Consider the following 18,066-nt stretch of genomic DNA (forward strand, 5'->3'; position numbering starts at 1 on the left):
AATTACACTAAATTTATTCGGTTTCCATTCTTCATGGTACTTGATAAACCACTATTTTATGATAAATCTTGCGCTTAAATTGAATGATTTTATCAACTCTTCACCTACTTATTCATATGAATTTGCATGGTTTTACAATTCCTTCCTTATGATATGACATATGAGTAAACATGTTTCCTAAGCTTTAAAATTATTAAATTTAATTATCCTTTATTACCATTCGATGCCGTGATTTGTGTGTTGAGTACTTTCAAGTTTTATAGGGCAAGAATGACTTAAAGGATGGAAAGGAAACATACAAAAATGGAAGGAAAGCACAAATTGGAGTTTTTGAAGAAACTGGAAGCGACGCGAACGCGTGCTTAGCGCAAAAAGCATCGACGCGAGCGCATGAACGACGCGAACGCGTGACTCGCGAAACACAACTAACGTGGACGCATGACTGACGCGACCGCGTGAAAGAGCAGAATTCCAGATGACGTGACCGCGTGACGTGCGATCTGCAGAATTATTTGCAGAAGTCGGCCCCAGCAACTTCTGGACCCTTTTTTGTCCAGATCCAAGCCCAGAGAACACAAATTAAGGGGCTATAAATGGAGGAATCCATCCATTCATCAAGGGGGAAGAGAATGGATACATCATACAACATACTTTCATACATAGTTTTAGGATTTAGATGTAGCTTTAAAGAGAGAGGCTCTCTCTTCTCTCTTGGGATTAGGATTAGGACTCCTCTTAAAAGACTTAGGAATATTTTCATCTTCTTTAATTACAGGTTTAATGTTCCTTTTATTTATCTTTTCAATCTAATTTATGAAATTTATCCATGTTAGAATTGATATCTTCATTTAATATAATTTGAGGTATTTCAGACTCATGATTGCTTTCTTCTATTTATTATATAAATAATTTAGATTTTTCTCTTTTGCCTTTGGTTGATTAATTGGTAACTCTTGAGTTGTCAAACTCATCGTGATTGATAATTGTTATATTTGCTGATTAATTTAGATTCCTATAACTCTAGTCTTTCCTTAGGAGTTGACTAGAACTTTGGGTGTTAAATTGATTTGTCTACTTAACTTACCTTCATAGTTAGAGGTTAACTTAGTGGTAGCAAAAATATAATTCTCATCACCATTGATAAGGATAACTAGGATAGGACTTCCAGTTTTCATACTTTGCCAAGAGATTTCTTAGTTAGTAATTTATTAATTCCTGCAATCCATTTCTCTTGTTCAAAACCTTTTCAAAACCCAAAAACATTGTTTTCCATAACCAATAGTAAAACTCACTTCCCTGCAATTTCTTGAAAAGACGACCCAAGGTTTGAATACTTCGGTTTATAAATTTTATTGGGTTTGTTACTTGTGACAACCAAACGTTTGTAAAAAAGGGATTCTTGTCGGTCTAGAAGCTATACTTACAACAGAAATTTATTTGTGAAAATTCTAGATCGCACGAGAGTTTCGTTCTTCAGTACTATAACAATAATAATAATATACATTAATTAATTCATTTTCAACAATTATTATATTAAAACAATTTTAAAATTTCCACTTCCAGTATAACAAACAAACACTCTCAATTAACTATTCTATTCTAACAGCACACAACAATAAATCATTAATTCTTTATTAAATATCTATATTATACTCATAATAATAATAATTAATTCAATAATTTTTTATATATCTTCTATAATAAATTTATTAATAACAATTAATAATAATTAGTTTATTATCATACCTAGATCTTAATAAAAATTATTACTACAATAAATTTATTACTAACAATTAATAATAATTAATTTATGATCATAATAAAAATCATTACTACAATAAATTTATTAATAACAATTAATAATAATTATTTTGTTATCATACCTAGATCTTAATAAAAATTATTACTACAATAAATTTATTACTAACTGTTCTGTCCTGAGTATGCCAAGGTATATAGCTTCCGGGTGGGCACTTGAATCCTAGGTCGAGGTATACGTCGTCTCGGGGGAGCGTTGCGGATTAACCTCGGCCCTCTGAAACACGGCGGGAGAGCACCTGCACAAAGTACTCCGACGCTCAAGTAAGTATGTGAGTTATAAAGGAATAAAGAATAATAAGTGAGAATGAGTTATGTGACCTGTCTCTCCTGGGCTATTGGAGTTTGGTTTTTAGATGAATGTCGTGTTGTGCATTGCCTATTTGTTCCGATATTAGGAGCTCATATGGTGAGTTTCATTGCTGTTAATAACGGCTAGGGGATAGTGTTTGACCTATGTGATTTCGATCAAGTGGTTGCTTCAATTGAGTGTTGGCTTCCGGATTTTAAGGTCGGTTTCGATTCTGATCTCATCTCCGAGTTTATAGGGTACACATCATAGCCCCAAGCTTGTCTATCTCTGTGTCTTAAGTGGCAGGCAAGCTTTTTTTTTGCAATTTTTGTTTTGTTGATTGTTCGAAGTTGGGCTTTGGTTGTTAGGCTTATCTTATGGGAAAAGGTCAAGGGGAGTCAAAAGGTTTTCTTGCTTTGCTTGGCGCGCTGTGATTAATGCACTTCTTATTCGTTTGGTTTTTCGAGGTTTGTAGCAGTTAAGTTTTGGTTTATCTACTTAGTTAGTAGGCTTGGTAATATCATTTGATTTCTGGTTTTGGGACTGGTGCTTTGTTTCTTCATCTTCTGTCACTCATACCTTCGACTATGACTTCAAAAGGTTAGTCCTTCCATCCGCACTCATTTTTTGTTTTTGTTTCGTTATGGCGAGGGAGAAAGATAAGAAAACGGTTGTTGAGGAGAAGAAAGATAACCCCATACCACTGGGTTCATGATGATGTGAAAACTCGATCGTCTTCATATGTTGATTCTGCGTCCTTGCATGAATTCGAAGGTTTGAAGATCGTGAAAGAAGGTTTTGGTATAGGTGTTGAGTTAATGCCTTGTTTGAGTGAGGATAGGGTATTTGAGAGGAGAGAAGATTGGGAGTATTTTTATATGTATACGCCTTGCTTGTTGGAGTTAGGTGTTAAATTCCCCTTTTCTGCTTTCAAATGTGATGTCCTTACTCAATTGAACTGTGCGCCATCTCAGCTACACCCTAATTCGTAGGCGTTTCTTTGTGCTTTTGAGTGTCTGATGGAATTCTTGTCTTTTCCTTGTTCCCTTTCTTTATTCTTCTCACTGTTTCAGTCTAAGGGGGTTAGGAGAGGGCAATGGGTGTGTTTGAGTAGCTTTTCCGGTCGTTCTCTCTTCTTACTTTATAAATCTTCTTTCAAAAATTTTAAATCTTTGTTTGTGAAAGTTCGGTCGAAGGAGGCCGAGTACCCCTTTTATCTTGATGACGAGCTTATAGAGAGGTTTCCGTTGTATTGGTGTTCGGAACCTTGCCAAATCCTTGAGGGTACTGAGCAGAGCGTGGATGAGGAATGTTTGTTAGAATTTTTAATAGAGTGTTTTGCTAACGATGTGTGTTTGTCTATACCCGAACTCCTTCGTTTACATGATGCTGGTGACAGTGAAGGTCTGAGGTCTTATATAGGTAATGATATTGCTGTTTTCTTGTTATTCATTTGCTTTATCTATCTGACTGATGATCTTTGTGTAGGTGGGGTGAGCTCTGACGTTAGGATTTTTGCTAGTAAAGAATTTATAAAAATATTCGCGTTGTAGATATAGCTTCTAAACTAACAGAAATCCCTTCGTACAAAAGTTTGGTTGTCACAAGTAACAAACCCCTTTAAAATTGATAACCGAGTATTTAAACCTCGGGTCGTCTTCTCAAGGAATTGCAGGGAAGTCTGTTCTTATTATTGGTTATGAAAAAGTGTGTTTTGGGGTTTTGGATTAAGGTAAAAGGTTAGTTGAATGACAAGTAAAATAAAATAATAATAACTGTAAAATAAACCTTTGGCAAGGTATAAGAACTGGAAGTCATATCCTAGTTATCCTTATCAATTGTAATGAGAATTGGATTTTTCTTCCACCTTGTTAACCTTTAACTATGAAGGTAAGTTAAGTGGATGAATTAATTCGAATCCTCAAGTCCTAGCCTTTCCTTGGGAAAGGCTAGAGTTATTGGAATATGAATTAATGAAATGAAGAAATCCAATTTTCAATCAACAATGAGTTTGATAACTCTAGAGTCACCAATTATTTAACCAAAGCCAAAAGGGAAACTATCTAAATTAAATAAAAAGCATTCATAAATAAAACAATCATAAACTGAAATACCTCAAATAACATTAATTAAGAAAATCAATCCAAACATGGAACATTGAAAATAAATAAATACAAAGAACATTAAGCCTGGGATTGAGAGTCACTCCTAAAACTAAGAGAAGTCCTAAATCCTAATCCTAAGAGAGAGGAGAGAACCTCTCTCTCTGAAAACTACATCTAAAATAATAAAAAGAGAATTATGAATAGCATGATAATGAATGGATGCATTTCCCCACTTTATAGCCTCTAATATGTGTTTTCTGGGCTGAAAACTGGGTCAGAAACAGCCCAGAAGTCACTTCCAGTGCTTTCTGGTCTGTACAGGTCGCGGCCAAGTGACGCGGAGGCGTCATCTACGCGTCCGCGCGGATTGCAGTTCGCAGATGCGATGCGGGCGTGTCATTCACGCGTTCGCGTCGTCTAACTTCGAGGCAGCTATGAAAAATTATATATCAAATCGAAGCCCCGAACGTTAGCTTTCCAATGCAACTGGAACCGCGTCATTTGGATCTTTGTAGCTAAAGTTATAGCCGTTTGAGTGCGAAGAGGTCAGGCTGGACAGCTTAGCAATTCCTCCAACTTCTTGTATTCCTTCCACTTTTGCATGCTTCCTTTCCATTCTCTAAGTCATTCCTGCCCTATAATATCTGAAAACACTTAACACACATATCAAGGCATCTAATGGTAATAAGAGAGGATTAAACATAGGGAACTTAAGGCCAAAGAAGCATGTTTTCAATCAAAGCACATAATTAGGAAGGCAAATGTAAAACCATGCAAATAGTATGAATAAGTGGGTAAAGAGTTAATAAAATCCACTCAATTAAGCACAAGATAAACCATAAAAAAGTGGTTTATCAACCTCCCCACACTTAAACAATAGCATGTCCTCATGCTAAGCTCAAGAAAAACTATAAAGAGATGAAGAGGAATGATAGAACGTATGAGATGCAACCTATGAATGCAACTAAATGCAAAAATGTTTCTACCTACTTGGTGAAAAAGTAAATAAATCTTTCAAGAATAAATATGAACTGGATTTCACTAATTCAAATCACAAAATACAATACAAATAACTTGCAAGAAGAAGATAGCTCATAAAAGCAGGGAGCATAGAATTAAACGCTGAACCCTTACTTGGTAGTGTATATCACTCTAACTCTCAAGTGTCTAGGGTCAATTCTCTCAATTCTCTACTAATCTTTCTTTTTCTAGCTTGCTCTTCATCTAACAATCAACAAAAATTTAATGCACCAATACACAAATCAAGAGGTCTTTTAAGGGTTGTAATGGGGTTAGGGTCAAGGTAGGATTGTATTTGGCCAAGTGGACTAAAATTTGAATCCTTAATTAACATAAACTTCCCACCTAACTTAAAACAATCCATTTAATTAAAATACAAAATCTAACTTCCCATTAACCGTGTTTACTACATATTTATGCATTCCAAGTTTTGAGTACAGCTCATATGCATTGATTTCACTATTTATTTTAGGGCATTTTGTCCCCTTTTATTAATTGCTCTTTTCTTTTTCTTTTTTACTTTTTTTTTCAATGCATATGATTAAAGTATTGAATGCAATAACATGTGCTCAACCATTATTTTGCACATTTTCACTAAAATACACAACACCCAATTATTCAAACCAAATATTTTCAAACCCAACTTCGCCACACTTAAATCATGAGCACTTTTACTAGTCTAAGCTAACCAAGGATTCAAATTAAGGACATTATTGTTTTCAGCTTAGAGTTAGTAATGAGCTAAAGTAAAGAACAAATGGGTATATTAGGCTCAAATTGGTTTGCAAAGGATAATGAAAGGGTAAGGCCATATAGGTATGTAAGCTCAGTGAAACAAGGGCATCAATCATATCAGTGCATGCATACATCAAACAATGGAAATATAGAATTAAGCAAGACAAAGATCACAATTTTAGAGAGAAAAATACATACCAAAAATAAAATATTGGTTGATAAAATGCAACCAATCAAATAGGCTCAAAATCTCACTGGTTTTGTGTGTTCGAGCTCTAAACTATGTTCCAAAATAATATTTCTTCAAACAAGTTTTTCAAAAAGTTTTATTCAAATTAGTGAAATACTATAAAAATTTCTTGAAAAAGAAAATAGTACTTTAACCAAGTGGTAAAATATGCACAAAATCAAATAAATATGCAAATGCAACAACTAGCTACAAAGAAAACTTAAACATTGGTGTTGAGACAAGAAAGTACTAACCCATGGAGATCGGTATCGACCTCCCCACACTTAAAGATTGCACCGTCCTCGGTGCATGCTAAGATGTACAAGTGGATGGGCTGCTCCAACTGATGCCTTTCTCCAAAGATTGTGCAGGTGGACTTGTTTGTCTTCTCATTAAGAAGCTTTTCCTCTCCCTTCGTGGTGGCCATCCTAAAAGAAGAGGGAAAAAAAGAAAAGTAACCCAAAAATAAAGATAGAAAATAAATAAAATATGGGTGCTAATGCCAGATAATAAGGGTCTCAATTACATGGTAGCTACAACATGCAAGTGAGAAAACAGTAGAAGTACATGGCAAAGCAAGAGTGCAAAAATTTGCAACAATGGGAAAGAGAGTGCAAGATAATATAAATTCATGTCAATGCAAAATTAATACAAATATCATAAAAGATTAGCATTGACTTAAACAATATTACCCAACAATGTAAAACAAGTCACTGAGTACCAAAATAATACCAAAAAAGACACAACAGTTGAATATGAACAAGTAACACCAATGGAAAAATAATAAATTTAGAAAAGAAAATAAAAAGATGCACAAAATTAAAATGCAATGGAAGAAAGTATGCAAATAAATTAAATAAAATAGAGTGGAGGTGAAAAAGATGAGAAGTCAAAGAAAATAAGAAAGGAAGGAGAAAGAAATAAGAAAAGATAAGAAAAATAAGGATTTGGAGAAGAAAAGATAAGATATTTGGCAAATTAGGATAAGTTGTGCGACGCAAGCGACGCGATCGCGTGGGGCACGCGGTCGCGTGACTTGCACTTATACGGATTGACGTGGTCGCGGCGGTCACGCGGTCGCGTGACACAGTTTATGCTACTGGCGCGAGGGCAGCTTCGCACTCGCACAACTCTCTGTTCAAAATTTTTATTTTTGCCAAATCTGGGGTGACGCGATCGCGTGGGTCATGTGATCGCGTGAGTGGCCATCATGGAGATATGACGCGGACGCGTGGGAGGGCCTGGGCTTCCAGCACGAGTCCGGCCCAACTCCAGCACAACTTTCGGTCATGCACGCTTTTCACGTCGATATTCAGGTCACGCGGCCGCGTGAGTGACGCGGTTGCGTTGGAGGCCAATGTTCCCATGTGACGCGGACGCGTCGGCGACACGGTCGCGTGGGTCGATTTGTGCCACTGGCACGCCTCCAGCCACGCTCCAACGTGACTCTCTGTTCAATTATTTTCTCCCCAACGCACTAGTGACGCGGACGCGTCAGCGACGCTGCCGCGTCGTGTGCGATTTTTGATTTTTTTTCCGAATAAGATGCAAATGCAGATGCAATGAATGTTATGCAAAATTTGCAGGTTCAATAAAAATTCAAAAACAGACTAAAATGAAAACTAAAAAGAGAACAATCATACCATGGTGGGTTGTCTCCCACCTAGCACTTTTAGTTAAAGTCCTTAAGTTGGACATTTGACGAGCTCCTTATTATGGTGGCTTATGCTTGTACTGATCCAGGAATCCCCACCAATGTTTGTACGTCCAATATCCTCCGGGATCCCAAACTTTGCTTGTGCACCCGTCTTCTTGTTGATCATCATGATTCCATCCGGGTAGCTAATAATCTGAATCCTCAGGGGAGCTGTCAAATAACTTTTTCTAGAATCCTCAGGGGAGCTACCAAATAACTCCCTAGACCCATTCAACTGAGTTCTACACCAACCTTTACGTTTAAACTTTGAGCACATAACCATGTTGAACCTTGCAGGACAATACTTACCACTAACCATCTTCCTCTTACTCTTGATGCCACAGAGAGTTCTGAGTTGACCATCCGTCTCCAGTAGCCCATATTCAAGTGGGAAAGTAAAGGATAAGGATAGGAATTTTACCCACTTGAACGTTGTATTGGACGGTAATGGTCTTGGGAGAGATATTTCTAATGAATTTGCAAGCTCCACTCCCTTGTGCTCTTCTCTGACAACTTCTACCTCTTTGTAAGCTTCTTCAATCTCAACTTCTTCCTCTTGGTAGCTTTCTGCCAATTCAATCTCTTTTTCATTGCTCACCAAAGGCATGGGAGGTTGTGCCTCTTCTTCTTGAATCTCCATCTCTTGATTGACCTCTTCCAAGTCTTCTATCATGACATACCTTGGAGGTTGTACACCTTCCTCAATAATAAATTCAAACTCCTTAGAAGAGGGTTCTGTGACTTGAGGTTCTCGTGGAGGTTCTGCATCTCCTAAATCTTCAACCACTTCTTCCTCTGCAAATATTATGGCTTTCTCCACTTGTTCCAGTATAAAGTCTTGCTCCTTATTGTCCACTGGAGTCTCTAGTGCCTCCCTCATGCTACGTTCTTCATTGGATTCTCCACATGGGGCCATGGGAGTCTGTTGGATGTCTGAACGTCTGGAAGATAATTGATTTATTGCTTGCTCTAGTTGATGAAGGGTTGCATGAAATTGATTTGCTGTTTCCTTGAAATGATCCCTTGACTCTTGTTCCTCCTTGACGATTACCTTTCCATGACAACTCCCTTCAAGTACTCCTTCACCATCAAGGGTCTTTATGAAGTATGGATTTGCGAAGACAATCCCCTCTCTCTTGTTCCATATCAATAGCATCATGGGGATCATCTTGCTCTTGGATTGATGGATGTGGGTGCTCTTCCATGGATTGTGGTGATGGGATGGGTGGATCATTATGTGGTTGAAAAGGAAGTGCACTAGAGCTTGAAGGTTGATTGTTGAAGGTATTTGATGGTCCAATTCAGGCGGCGAGAGCTTGTATAGTAGAGTTTAGATCGGTAAATGCTTTCTCCATGGAGGTTTGGGGTGGATAGGTGATGAGCGGATAATTTATACGCTTTTTGGCATTGTTTTTAGGTAGTTTTTAGTAAGTTCAAGCTACTTTTAGGGATGTTTTCATTAGTTTTTATGTTAAATTCACATTTCTGGACTTTACTATGAGTTTTTGTGTTTTTCTGTGATTTCAGGTAATTTCTGGCTGAAATTGAGAGACTTGAGCAAAACTCTGAAAAAGGCTGACAAAAGGACTGCTGATGCTGTTGGAACCTGACCTCCCTGCACTCAAAATGAATTTTCTAGAGCTACAGAACTCCAATTGGTGCGCTCTTAACGGCGTTGGAAAGTAGACATCCAGAGCTTTCCAGCAATATATAATAGTCCATACTTTATTCGGAAATTGACGACGTAACTTGGCATTGAACGCCAAGTACATGCTGCTGTCTGGAGTTAAACGCCAGAAAAACGTCATGATCTGGAGTTGAACGCCCAAAACACGTCATAACTCGGAGTTCAACTCCAAGAGAAGCCTCAGCTCGTGGATTGATCAAGCTCAGCCCAAACATACACCAAGTGGGCCCCGGAAGTGGATTTATGCATCAATTACTTACTCATGTAAACCCTAGGAGCTAGTTTATTATAAATAGAACATTTAACTAATGTATTTGATCAGCTTGGGACGATTAGTTCTCAGATCATGGGGGCTGGCTATTCGGCCATGCCTGAACCTTTTACTTATGTATTTTCAACGGTGGAGTTTCTGCACACCATAGATTAAGGGTGTGGAGCTCTACTGTACCTCAAGTATTAATGCAATTCTATTTTCTTCCATTCAATTCTCTCTTGTTCTTATTCCAAGATATTCATTCGTACCCAAGAACATGATGAATGTGATGATTATGTGACGCTCTGATGAGCGGATAATTTATACGCTTTTTGGCATTGTTTTTAGTATGTTTTTAGTATCTTTTAGTTAGTTTTTAGTATATTTTTATTAGTTTTTAGTTAAAATTCACTTTTCTGGACTTTACTATGAGTTTGTGTGTTTTTCTGTGATTTCAGGTATTTTTTGGCTGAAATTGAAGGTTCTGAGCAAAAATCTGATCCAGAGACTGAAAAGGACTGCAGATGCTGTTGGATTCTGACCTCCCTGCACTCGAAGAGGATTTTCTGGAGCTACAGAAGCCCAATTGGCGCGCTCTCAACGGCATTGGAAAGTAGACATCCTGGGCTTTCCAGCAATATATGATAGTCCATACTTTGCCCAAGATTTGATGGCCCAAACCGGCGTTCAAAGTCACCTACAGAAATTCCAGCGTTAAACGCCGGAACTGGCATAAAACTTGGAGTTAAACGCCCAAACTGGCATGAAAGCTGGCGTTTAACTCCAGAAAAGGTTTCTACACGAAATTGCTTCATTGCTCAGCCCAAGCACACACCAAGTGGGCCCGGAAGTGGATTTTTCTGTCATTTACTCATTTCTGTAAACCTTAGGATACTAATTTACTATTTATAGGATCTTTTGACATTGTAATCGGTACCTTATGACCTCATAACACTTTTTACACGTTTCTTGTACCTTCCACGGCATGAGTCTCTAAACCCCATGGTTGGGGGTGAGGAGCTCTGCTGTGTCTTGATGGATTAATGCAATTACTACTGTTTCTTATTCAATCATGCTTGCTTCCATTCTAAGATATCACTTGTTCTTAACCCGGATGAATGTGATGATCTGTGACACTCATCATATTCTCAACTATGAACGTGTGCCTGACAACCACCTCTGTTCTACCTTAGATTGAGTAGATGTCTCTTGGATTCCTTAACCAGAATCTTCGTGGTATAAGCTAGAACTGATGGCGGCATTCAAGAGAATCCGGAAGGTCTAAACCTTGTCTGTGGTATTCTGAGTAGGATTCAATGATTGAATGACTGTGACGTGCTTCAAACTCCTAGCAGGCGGGGTGTTAGTGACAGACGCAAAAGAATCAATGGATTCTATTCCGGCCTGACCGAGAACCGACAGATGATTAGCCATGCTGTGACAGAGCATAGGAACGTTTTCACTGAGAGGATGGGAGGTAGCCACTGACAACGGTGAAACCCTACATACAGCTTGCCATGGAAGGAGCCTTGCGTGTTTGATGAAGAAGACAGTAGGAAAGCAGAGATTCAGAAGATGGAGCATCTCCAAAACCTCAACCTATTCTCCATTACTGCATAACAAGTACTTATTTCATGTTCTTTTGCTTTTCACAATCAATCCTGATAATTTCTGATATCCTGACTAAGATTTACAAGATAACCATAGCTTGCTTCAAGCCGACAATCTCCGTGGGATCGACCCTTACTCACGTAAAGTATTACTTGGACGACCCAGTGCACTTGCTGGTTAGTTGTGCGGGGTTGCAAAAGTGTGATTGCAATTTCGTGCACCACGCTCATCATCATTCTCACCTAGAACGCGTGTGATTGACAACCACTTCCGTTCTACATGCAACAGAGCTTGAATGTGTATCTCTTAGATTCCCCAACAGAATCTTCGTGGTATAAGCTAGATAGATGGCGGCATTTATGAGGATCCGGAAAGTCTCACCTTGTCTGTGGTATTCCGAGTAGGATCCTGGGAATCCGGAAAGTCTAACCTTGTCTGTGGTATTCCGAGTAGGATTCCGGTAATGAATGACTGTGACGTGCTTCAGACTCGCAAGTGCTGGGCGTTAGTGACAGACGTAAAAGAATCAAGGGATTCTATTCCAGTAGGAGCGGGAACCAACCAGTGATTAGCCGTGCTGTGACAGAGCGCGTGAGCGTAGTTTTTACTACGAGGATGGGATGTAGCCTTCGGCCAGTGTGATGCCTCCAGACGATTAGCCATGCGAGTGACAGCGCAGACGACCATTTTCCAGAGAGGATAGAAAGTAGCCATCGTCGAACGGTGAACCCCTATACACAGCTTGCCATGGAAAGGAGTAAGAAGGATTGAGTTGAAGCAGTAGGAAAGTAGGCATTCTTGAGCCATACAGTCTCTCCATTCGCTTATCTGAAATTCCCACCAATGAATCTGCATAAGTATTCTATCCCTTTTATTATTTCTATTTTCTTATTTCTATTTTCGAAACCATAAACCAATTTAATCTGCCTAACTGAGATTTACAAGGTGACTATAGCTTGCTTCATACCAACAATCTCTGTGGGATCGACCCTTACTCACGTAAGGTTTATTACTTGGACGACCCAGTACACTTGCTGGTTAGTTGAACGGAGTTGTGAATTCAACTGGTGCCATAATAATGATTTCATACAAGTACAAAAGAATATGGATCACAATTTCGTCCACCAAGTTTTTGGCGTCGTTGCCGGGGATTGTTCGAGTATGGACAATTGACGGTTCATCTTGTTGCTCAGATTAGGTAATTTTCTTTTCAAAAATCTTTTTCAAAAATTTTTCTTTTATTTTTCGTTTTTCTAAAACTTTATTCTCGAAAAAATTAATAAAAATTCAAAAAAAATTAGAAAATCATAAAAATCAAAAATATTTTGTGTTTCTTGTTTGAGTCTTGAGTCAATTTTTAAGTTTGGTGTTAATTGCATGCTTTAAAAATTTTTCTTGCATTTTTCTTAAATCCCATGCATTCATAGTGTTCTTCATGATCTTCAAGTTGTTCTTGATAAGTCCTCTTGTTTGATCTTGATGATTTCTTGTTTTGTGTCTTTTCTTGTTTTTCATGTGCATCTTTGCATTCATATTTTTCATGCATTAAAGATTTCTAAGTTTGGTGTCTTGCATGTTTTCTTTGCATCAAAAATTTTTCAAAAATATGTTCTTGATGTTCATCATGATCTTCAAAGTGTTCTTGGTGTTCATCTTGACATTCATAGCATTCTTGCATGCATTCATTTTTTTGATCTAAAAATTTCATGCATTGAGTATTTTTGTTGTTTTTCTCTCTCATAACTAAAAATTCAAAAATCAAAAAAATATCTTTTCCTTATTTCCCTCCAAATTTTCGAAATTTTGGGTTGACTTGGTCAAAAATTTTTAAAATTAGTTGTTTCTTACAAAGTCAAGTCAAAATTTCAATTTTAAAAATCTTATCTTTTCAAAATCTTTTTCAAAAAGCATATCTTTTTCATTTTTTTTATTTTTCGAAAATTTCAAAAATCTTTTTCAAAATATTTTCAAAATCTTTTTCTTATCTTTATATCAAATTTTCGAAAATTAGCTAACAATTAATGTGATTGGTTCAAAAATTTGAAGTTTGTTACTTTCTTGTTAAGAAAGGTTCAATCTTTAAGTTCTAGAATCTTATATTGTAGTTTCTTGTTAGTGAAGTAAATAATTTCAAAATTTTTGAAATAAATATTTTTATCTTTTATTTGATCTTTTTCAAAAATTTTATCTTTTTCAAAATTTGATTTCAAAATATCTTATCTAACTTCTTATCTTCTTATCTTTTTCAAATTTGATTTTAAAATCTTTTTCAATCAACTAACTAACTTTTTGTTTGTTTCTTATCTTTTTCAAAACCACCTAACTACTTTTCCCTCCTCAATTTTCGAAAATACCTCTCTCTTTTTCAAAAATTCTTTTTAATTAATTAATTGTTTTAAATTTTAATTATATTTTATCCTTAATTTTCGAAAATTACTAACCTGTCTTTCAAAATTATTTTCGAAATTTCCCTTCTCTTTTCTTCTACTATTTAATTATTTAATTACTAACACTTCTCTTCACCTCTCTTCATCTAAAAATCCGAATTCTTCTTCATTCTTCTACTCCCTTCTTTTTCTACTAACATAAAGGAATCTCTATACTGTGACATAGAGGATTCCTCTTCTTTTCTTGTTTTCTTCTCTTTCATATGAGCAGGAACAAGGATAAAGGCACTCTTGTTGAAATTGATCCAGAACCTGAAAGGACTCTGAAGAGGAAATTAAGAGAAGCTAAATTACAACAATCCAGAAACAACCTTTCAGAAATTTTCGAACAAGAGAAGGAGATGGCAGCCGAAAATAATAATAATAATGCAAGGAGAATGCTTGGTGACTTCACAAAGCCAACGTCCAAGTTTGATGGAAGAAGCATCTCCATCCCTGCCATTGGAGCCAACAACTTTGAGCTGAAACCTCAGCTAGTTGCTTTAATGCAACAAAACTGCAAGTTTTATGGACTTCCATCTGAAGATCCTTATCAGTTTTTAACTGAGTTCTTGCAGATCTGTGAGACTGTAAAGACGAATGGAGTTGATCCTGAAGTCTACAGACTCATGCTTTTCCCTTTTGCTGTAAGAGACAGAGCTAGAATATGGTTGGATTCACAACCTAAGGATAGCCTGGACTCCTGGGATAAGCTGGTCACAGCCTTCTTGGATAAATTCTTTCCTCCTCAAAAGCTTAGCAAGCTGAGAGTGGATGTTCAAACCTTCAAACAAAAAGATGGTGAATCCCTCTATGAAGCTTGGGAAAGATACAAGCAGCTGACCAAAAGATGTCCATCTGACATGTTTTCAGAATGGACCATATTAGATATATTCTATTATGGTCTCTCTGAATTTTCGAAAATGTCATTGGACCATTCTGCAGGTGGATCTATTCACCTGAAGAAAACGCCTGAAGAGGCTCAAGAACTCATTGATATGGTTGCAAACAACCAATTCATGTACACTTCTGAGAGGAATTCCGTGAATAATGGGATACCTCAGAAGAAAGGAGTTCTTGAAATTGATGCTCTGAATGCCATATTGGCTCAGAACAAAGTGTTGACTCAACAGGTCAACATGATCTCTCAAAATCTGAATGGATGGCAACATGCATCCAACAGTACTAGAGAGGCAGCTTCTGAAGAAGCTTATGATCCTGAGAACCCTGCCATGGCAGAGGTTAATTACATGGGTGAATCTTATGGAAACACCTATAACCCATCATGGAGAAATCATCCAAATTTCTCATGGAAGGATCAACAAAAGCCTCAACAAGGCTTTAACAATGGTGGACGTAATAGGCTGGGCAATAGCAAGCCATATCCATCATCTTCTCAGCAACAGACAGAGAATTCTGAACAAAACACTTCTAATTTAGCCAATATAGTCTCTGATCTGTCAAAGGCCACTTTCAGTTTCATGAATGAAACAAGATCCTCCATTAGAAATTTGGAGGCACAAGTAGGCCAGCTGAGTAAGAAAGTCATTGAAACTCCTCCCAGTATTCTCCCAAGCAATACAGAAGAGAATCCAAAAGGAGAGTGCAAAGCCATTGACATAGTCAATATGGTTGAATGCACAAGGGAGGAGGAGGACGAAAATCCTAGTGAGAAAGACCTCCTGGGACGTCCTTCAAGCAAGAAGGAGTTTCCTATTAAGGATCCAAAGGAATCTGAGGTTCATATAGAAACCATAGAGATTCCATTAAATCTCCTTCTGCCATTCATGAGCTCTGAAGACTATTCATCCTCTGAAGAGGATGAAGATGTGACTGGAGAGCAAGTTGCTCAATATTTAGGAGCTATCATGAAGCTGAATGCCAAGTTGTTTGGTAATGAGACTTGGGAAAGTGAACCTCCCTTGCTCATTAATGAACTGGATACTTGGATTCAGAAAATTCTACCTCAAAAGAAACAAGATCCTGGCAAGTTCTTAATACCTTGTACCATAGGCACCATGATCTTTGAAAAAGCTCTGTGTGATCTAGGGTCAGGGATAAATCTTATGCCACTCTCTGTAATGGAGAAGCTGGGGATCATTGAGGTACAACCTGCCTTGTTCTCATTACAACTGGCAGACAAGTCATTGAGACAAGCCTATGGAATAGTAGAGGACGTGTTAGTAAAGGTTGAAGGCCTTTACATCCCTGCTGATTTCATAATCTTAGACAATAGGAAGGAAGAGGATGATTGCATCATCCTTGGAAGACCTTTCCTAGCCACAGCAGGAGCTGTGATAGATGTCAACAGAGGTGAACTAGTCCTTCAATTGAATGGGGACTACCTTGTGTTTAAGGCACATGGCCATCCCTCTGTGACAGAAGAGAGTAAGCATGAAGAGCTTCTCTCAGTTCAGAGTCAAGAAGAGCCCACACAGTCAAACTCTAAGTTTGGTGTTGTGAGGCCACAACCAAACTCTAAGTTTAGTGTTAAGACCCCATATCCAAACTCTAAGTTTGGTGTTGGCAACTATACAACATTGACTTGATCACCTTGTGGCTTGGTGCACGAAATTGCAATCACACTTTTGCAATCCCGCACAACTAACCAGCAAGTGCACTAGGTCATCCAAGTAATACCTTACGTGAGTAAGGGTCGATCCCACGGAGATTGTCGGCTTGAAGCAAGCTATGGTTATCTTGTAAATCTTAGTCAGGATATCAGAAATTATCAGGATTGATTGTGAAAAGCAAAAGAACATGAAATAAGTACTTGTTTTGCAGTAATGGAGAATAGGTTGAGGTTTTGGAGATGCTCCATCTTCTGAATCTCTGCTTTCCTACTGTCTTCTTCATCAAACACGCAAGGCTCCTTCCATGGCAAGCTGTATGCAAGGGTTTCACCGTTGTCAGTGGCTACCTCCCATCCTCTCAGTGGAAATGTTCAACGCACCCTGTCACGGCACGGCTATCCATCTGTCGGTTCTCAATCAGGCCGGAATAGAATCCTGTGATTCTTTTGCGTCTGTCACTAACGCCCCGCTGGTGCACGAAATTGCAATCACACTTTTGCAATCCCGCACAACTAACCAGCAAGTGCACTGGGTCGTCCAAGTAATACCTTGCGTGAGCAAGGGTCGATCCCACGGAGATTGTCGGCTTGAAGCAAGCTATGGTTATCTTGTAAGTCTTAGTCAGGATATCAGAAATTATCAGGATTGATTGTAAAAAGCAAAAGAACATGAAATGGTTACTTGTTTTTCAGTAATGGAGAATAGGTTGAAGTTTTGGAGATGCTCCATCTTCTGAATCTTTGCTTTCCTACTGTCTTCTTCATCAAACACGCAAGACTCCTTCCATGGCAAGCTGTATGTAGGGTTTCACCGTTGTCAGTGGCTACCTCCCATCCTCTCAGTGAAAATGTTCCTATGCTCTGTCACAGCATGGCTAATCAGCTATCGGTTCTCGGTCAGGCCGGAATAGAATCCATCGATCCTTTTGCGTCTGTCACTAACGCCCCACCTGCTAGGAGTTTGAAGCACGTCACAGTCATTCAGTCATTGAAACCTACTCAGAATACCACAGACAAGGTTTAGACCTTCCGGATTCTCTTGAATGCCGCCATCAGTTCTAGCTTATACCACGAAGATTCTGATTAAGGAATCCAAGAGATATCTACTCAATCTAAAGTAGAACGGAGGTGGTTGTCAGGCACACGTTCATAGTTGAGAATATGATGAGTGTCACAGATCATCACATTCATCCGGATTAAGAACAAGTGATATCTTAGAATGGAAGCAAGCATGATTGAATAAGAAACAGCAGTAATTGCATTAATCCATCAAGACACAGCAGAGCTCCTCACCCCCAACCATGGGGTTTAGAGACTCATGCTGTGGAAGGTACACAAAGAAACGTGTAAAGTGTCATGAGGTCCAGATACAATGTCAAAAGATCCTATTAATAGTAAACTAGTATCCTAAGGTTTACAGAAATGAGTAAATGACAGAAAAATCCACTTCCGGGCCCACTTGGTGTGTGCTTGGGCTGAGCAATGAAGCATTTTCGTGTAGAGACCTTTTCTGGAGTTAAACGCCAGCTTTCATGCCAGTTTGGGCGTTTAACTCCAAGTTTTATGCCAGTTCCGGCGTTTAACGCTGGAATTCCTGAGGCCGAATTGCTACGCCGGTTTGG

Source organism: Arachis stenosperma, chromosome 10 (assembly GCF_014773155.1).
Source record: "Arachis stenosperma cultivar V10309 chromosome 10, arast.V10309.gnm1.PFL2, whole genome shotgun sequence".
NCBI classification, from domain to species: domain Eukaryota; kingdom Viridiplantae; phylum Streptophyta; class Magnoliopsida; order Fabales; family Fabaceae; genus Arachis; species Arachis stenosperma.